Genomic DNA, 6,216 nt, shown 5'->3' with positions numbered 1-6,216 from the left:
TGCCACTGCAGGGGGCGCGGGTTCGATCCCTGGTCGGGGAACTAAGATCCCACTTTTTGTACTAAGAAAAAGATAATTCATAATATATGTCATGCCGATGACTTTCAATCCTGCTTGAGTTCAATACAAAGTTTAGGCACAAGGGGGAGATCCCTTAGCACGGTAAAGTGGCTGGATTTTTCTTCTGTACTATTGAGTATGGCGATTTCAGCAAGAAAAACTGGCAGAGTATAATTTTAATTGTTGACTGCACACGTTCTTGTGGTTTCAACTTTAAAATCATTATGCTGGAGCAAGGATTTGGTAAAACACAGTAAGGTCAATGACAACAAAACTGTGTCCTCATTCCTTTCTTGGCTGAAATTTTCTGTATACATGTAATGTTTGTGACCCAATGTTACAGTGGTTTATCATAGAAGTATATCAAAATAGGTGAATTTGAAAATAAAATTCAGGAAAAGTGGAAAAAAGAAACAATTTTGTTAACAATGTAGAAAAGTCACCCTAGAAAAAACTTTGTAACAAAATAAAAATAATTGCTTGTCATTTCACTTAAACTTTGCTTGAAGGAAAGAAGCAAAACTGTACTTGTTTCCTTATTTTGCTGATTTTAACACAGTAAGTTAATTTTTACCATGATTCAGAAGATGTAAAGGAACTAATATTCCAATTCTATCTTATATTTAGGAAGATACAAATTGGGCTTGGTATATCTCCAATGCAGAAATTCTGCAACTGGTGTCCAAGGGGTTCAGCAGATAGAATTGAGGTGGTCTGTAAGGTTGGGTGAGAAAAGATTTCGTCTTTATTTTCATTAACCTCTAATTGAAATGTAGTATTTCCTTTAATATTGAATATGGGCCATAAACCTCAGCAATATTAGCAGTACCTGTACTTCCGTCAACTGCAAAAATCACAAGTCTTTTCATATTATGTTACGGTTACTTCAACTATCTTGAATTATTGTTTCATCATTACATCAAAAATTTAGATGCTTTACCTGGAGAAGTTCATGGCACAAAAACAGTTACGAATGCCTGCTCTTATTTTTCTCCTTTTCTTTCAGTTTTCTTTCTTTCTATTTCACAGTTGGTGAAAGCCATGATTTGGTGTATTTTTATGATTTTGTTTTTGAGGTGAAGAAGAGATACATCCTACTGTATTTTTTCTTCCCATCTCAAACTTCACTTAATATAATTCCTCTATTGTCTAGCTTGATTTCTTCCAGGGGTCCTTAAAAGAAGGAGAAGATTTCACATGTGCACATAGAATGAGCCATCCTTAATCTTATCATTACAAGGCTTTCTGTGCGTGTGTGTTTGCGTTAGTTTTTGTTTTAAAATAAAAAGAGATGAAAAAGTATTAGGGATGTTCTCCTATTTAGAACTCTTAAGCTATTTTAAAGATCTTAACAATCAGAAATCAGAAAGAGCTGTTTAACGTACAAAGCAGGAAGCAAACTTCAAAACATTTCTTTTACATATATTCTTAATTTTTGTAATAATTATTGGCAATCAGTGAATAGCAAGCACGTGATAGATACCTTATAACAGAATAGATACCATTTATGGAGCACTGCATTCCAGGCACAGTATCAAGTGCTTTACTCGTAATGTGGCACGATATCTTCATAAAACTCCCCGAGGCAAATATGTTTATTCCATTGTTCATACAGGAGCACCAAGTCTCAGTGATTTCAAGTCACTGGGCACAAGGCCACTGAGCTAGTCAATGGCAGAGACAAAACTTCAACTCTGATCTGTTGGACTCCAAAAGTCAAGTTATGGCTTTCATTTGAAGTTACTATGCCTTTCCCATAATTTGTAACCATTTACTTAAGTTCCTTTTAAAAATGAGTAAATATACTTACTGTCAATGGAAATTTGAGCCATAAGATTATGTGGATGATCAGCCACATGGTGAGTTATTAATATGTTGAAATCTCAGCAGCAGAAGAAATAAAGCTAAAGGTCAATTACATGTTTTAAAATACTCAATGTAGAATGGGAGTAGGTGGGAATGGGGATTGTTTTTCTGTATCATACGTTTTGTATCGTTTGGGCACTTACGAATTCATGGAATTTTATAGCGGGCTGAACACCACACTGAGAAAGGAAATCTCTAAGAACTTTGGTGTAGAGAGCTGAACATCAGCAAATCCAGCAATGAAAAGAAAGCCTCTCATGTTTCAGGCCACCAACCAGCTGAAAACCAGTGGGTAGTTACTTTGCAGGGAAATTATTCTTGTGACCAGATGGAAGTGATTTAACAAGAATGAGCTGGCTTATTCTTTCAACCAAAGGGATGATATAAAAGTTGTTTTGCTATCTTGGTGAAATCCAAAATCTGTTCAAATAAACTCTTCCAATTCTTGCCTGGTCTTTGATAGCATTACTGATAAGTTGTTTAAAATTAAACGAAGCACAATTTTATATTAATCTGTAAGCTTATACCTTAATTCTATATTTTTGTTTCGTTTCTCATTAGTTCCCAAATGGAATGTTATTTGAACTGCTGAAACCCTAATAATGATGATCTTACAGGAGACCCATCAGCTACCTTCCTTTATTGAGGGAGGTTCTTGTTCAGAGTTGGTAATGTGGGCAAGGAATCGGAATTCCAGTCCCAGTTATGTTACTAATTAATTATGTGATTTTTAGCTAGGCATTCTATTATTCTGTTACTTAATGTTTTGTATATAAGCCATGAATTTGTTTTTAGCGCTACGATTTTATGATCTAATTGTGTTTTCTGCCATGCACCAAGACAGGATAATCCTATTTACTCTTGCACAAACGTTGGCATTTTACCTTTGTGGAAAATTCTACTTCCTTCTTCCTACTTATTAATGTCATTTTTCTCTCCATAGAAAACATTTGTTTCTATTAATCTCTGTTTAACCCATTGAAAGACTGGCTGGTTTCTGTAAGACAAATCATGAGGATATAATTAAATATGTCAGTGAGAAGAACCAAAGAATACAATTTATTTTCAATTAAAAGAATTCACTGAAAATATTGCACACTGTAGACTGTTGGCACTATAGACAGAAAATCTTTATAGAATGGAGGAATATTTTATTACATTGAGAAGTCTGGCTTAGCAACAGGACTCCAAAGGTAGAAATTGAAGCTGAGACTGTTGAATGACAGTACGAAAGTCACTTTCCCTTCTTTTCTCCTGGCGTGGGCACCATCTGTTTGAACATCCTTCCCTATGTTGGTACCACTCCCTTTGCCAGTGATGCGCTTAAAAAGGGGCTTATGGAGGGAGATATCCCTCTTCTTCTTCTGGAGATGTCCGGAAGTGATGCTATATTTGCTTCATTTTACACACAAGATAAAAGACTCTGAGAGGATAAGAAACTCACCAGTGGTAGCAAGTGACAGGACCTGCATTTGAACAAAGTAAAAGGGCCCAAACCCATAGTTTTTGCCCACACCTACACTGCCTCTCATAATAATAATACTCTATCATACATTTTACAAAGCACTTTATACTTTACAAAAGAATTCACGTACTATGTCATGTCATCACGAGAGCACTGTGAGATAGGTTATTCTTAACTTGATCTAAGGGAAAAGAGGTTCAACAAGTTTCACACAGCTAGTAAGTGGCTATATTGGGGCTTGAATCCCAAATCTTCCAAGTGTCCTGCCCTTTAATGGTCCCATAAATTCTTTAGGACAAATAGCAAGATCTCTCAGAGATCAGAAATATCTCTCTAGAAAGTTAAACTTTGTTCTGTTGGCCCCTGGTTCTCATCCTGTGCTTCTAGTAGCTCTTGGGGTTCCGTGGAGGAATGTTGGGGATTTGGGGTGGTGTGTAAGAAGGAGCCATGGGGAGGCACTTCAGTGGGACTCTAGCACCCCACCCTTTGTCAACTAGGTGAACCAGGGAAATCTCCAAATTGGTCTCGGCTCCTGAAAAAGATTCCAGTTGAACAAAGGTTCATTGAAGAAAAGGAGAAAGGCTTGGAAACCATTGCCATAAGTGAAAGGGAGCCATTGGAAGTTTCTGAGGAGGTCATGTTTTAGAAAGATCAATCTGGCAGTTTTGTGGCAGGAAACTTTCAATGTAGAGAGTCTGGTAGAGAGAGACTTAGGAAGGAGGGGATAGAAACAGGAGAGGTTACAAGAGAGGTTACTGGAGAGGATGGGAGAGGGCAAGAAAGTCAGAGCAAGAAGTAGGAAGAGCAAAAACTCAATTTGTCTGGATCTTAGTGTCCACAGGACCAAAATTTTTTTTTGCATATTTATTTATTTTTTATTTTATTTTTAAAATTATACTAAACTCGACTCTCTTTCCTTTGGAGTACAATTCTATGAATTTCAGCACATGCATAGATTCACGACCACCACCATAATCAGGATACAGAACAATTCCATCATCACCGCCACCCCCCAAACTCCCTCGTGCTATTCTTTTATAGACACCCCTACCTCCACCCATAATTCCTGGAACCACAGATCTTGTTCTTTGTCCTACAGTTTTGTCCTTTTGAGAATGTCATATAAATGGAATCATACAATACAAACCTTTCTAGTTTGGCTTCTTTCATCCAGCATAATGCCTTTGAGATTCACGCATGTTGCCGTGAGTGTCAACATCCAGGAGACTCTGAGACAGGAAATAAGGCTGCAGAAGGGAGCTGTGCCTTAGTAGTGCTGGGGCCTGAACGGTTTTGAGCTGGAAAGAGTAATCATTAGGTGCTACAAACTCTCTGAGGGAATTCGTTCATTTATTCCCTTATAGAATTATTTACTGAGGAACAGATATGTGCTATGTACTGTTTTAGGTGTTGGGATGGAGTAATGAAGAAAATCAAAATCCTATCCTCAAAGAGCTTACAGTCTAAGTGAGGGGAGACAAGCCCATGCGTGATTTAATGTCAGGAAATGATATACTCTGGGTAGGGGCATAAAGGAGAAGAAGACCACAAAGTGGTCGGGGACAGCCTTTGAACAGGCCAGATCTGATCTTGGTCCCGGATGAAATACATCAGCAAGCTGCCAGCCAGTCATCAGGAAAGTGAGAGGTGCAGGTTTAGGGAAACGTGAGTGTAAGGGGCCCTGGGATGGGAGCATCCTTGCCGCGTTTGAGGAAGAACAGGGAGATGCAGCTATAGTAGCCGGGAGGGTGGAGCTGAGGCCAAGTCACCGGGGGTCATAGGGGCCATTGAAAGGCCTTTGGGTTTTTATTCAAAGTGTGATGGGTAGCCATCGGAGGGTTTCCAGCAAGAGTGACCTGCTCGGATTCATATTCCGTAAGGGCCATTTCTGCTGCTGGACAGAGAATAGACTCCTTTTTTTTTTTTTTTTTTTTTTTAATTTTACTGAAGTGTAGTTGATTTACAATGTTGTGTTAATTTCTGCTGGACAGCAAAGTGACTCAGTTATATATTCTTTTTCATATTCTTTTCCATTATGGTTTATCACAGGATACTGAATATAATTCCCTGTGATATCCAGTAGGGCCTTATTGTTTATCCATCCTATAAGGGGAGTCCTCTGCTAATCCCAAACTCCCAATCCTTCCCTCCACCTGTGCCCCACTTGGCAACCACAAATCTGTTCTCTATATCTGTGAGTCTGTTTTTGTTTTGTAGATATGTTGATTTGTGTCGTATTTTAGAATCCATATGTAATTGATATTACATGGTATTTGTCTTTCTCTGCCTGACTTATTTCACTTAGTATGATAATCTCTAGGTCCATCCATGTTGCTGCAAATGGCATTATTTCATTCTTTTTAATGGCTGAGTAGTATTCCATTGTATATATGTACCACATCTTCTTTATCCATGGACAGAGAATAGACTCTTAAAAGGAAGTGTGCTGGAGAGTGGGGAGAAACTGAGGCAAAGGAGTCATGTAATGTGGGCCTGAACTAGGCTGATGATAGAGAAAAATGGAAGAAAGATAAATGTAAAGAAATATTTTAGAGGAAAATAGAGTTTATCGTCTTAAGAGTATACATAGGTTGAAAATTTAAATAATTTCCAAAAATGCAGATAATGCATGGTAGATGATAAGGCCATTGTAAGTTCTGGAAACTAAGGATGCTTGGTGCGACTATACCTAATATTTGCGACTGAATCAATGTAAATTGTGGCTTTCGAACTGTGCTCCTAAGAGCCTCTGGGGTTTTGTTAAGGCTGGAGCTGCATTTTCAACGCCCAGTTCAACCAGAGCAGTGCCAAGATGATCTGTTTTA

This window comes from Eschrichtius robustus, chromosome 9 (assembly GCF_028021215.1).
Source record: "Eschrichtius robustus isolate mEscRob2 chromosome 9, mEscRob2.pri, whole genome shotgun sequence".
NCBI classification, from domain to species: Eukaryota; Metazoa; Chordata; class Mammalia; order Artiodactyla; family Eschrichtiidae; genus Eschrichtius; species Eschrichtius robustus.
The sequence above is the reverse complement of the archived record's forward strand: the minus strand, read 5'-3'. Positions refer to the sequence as shown.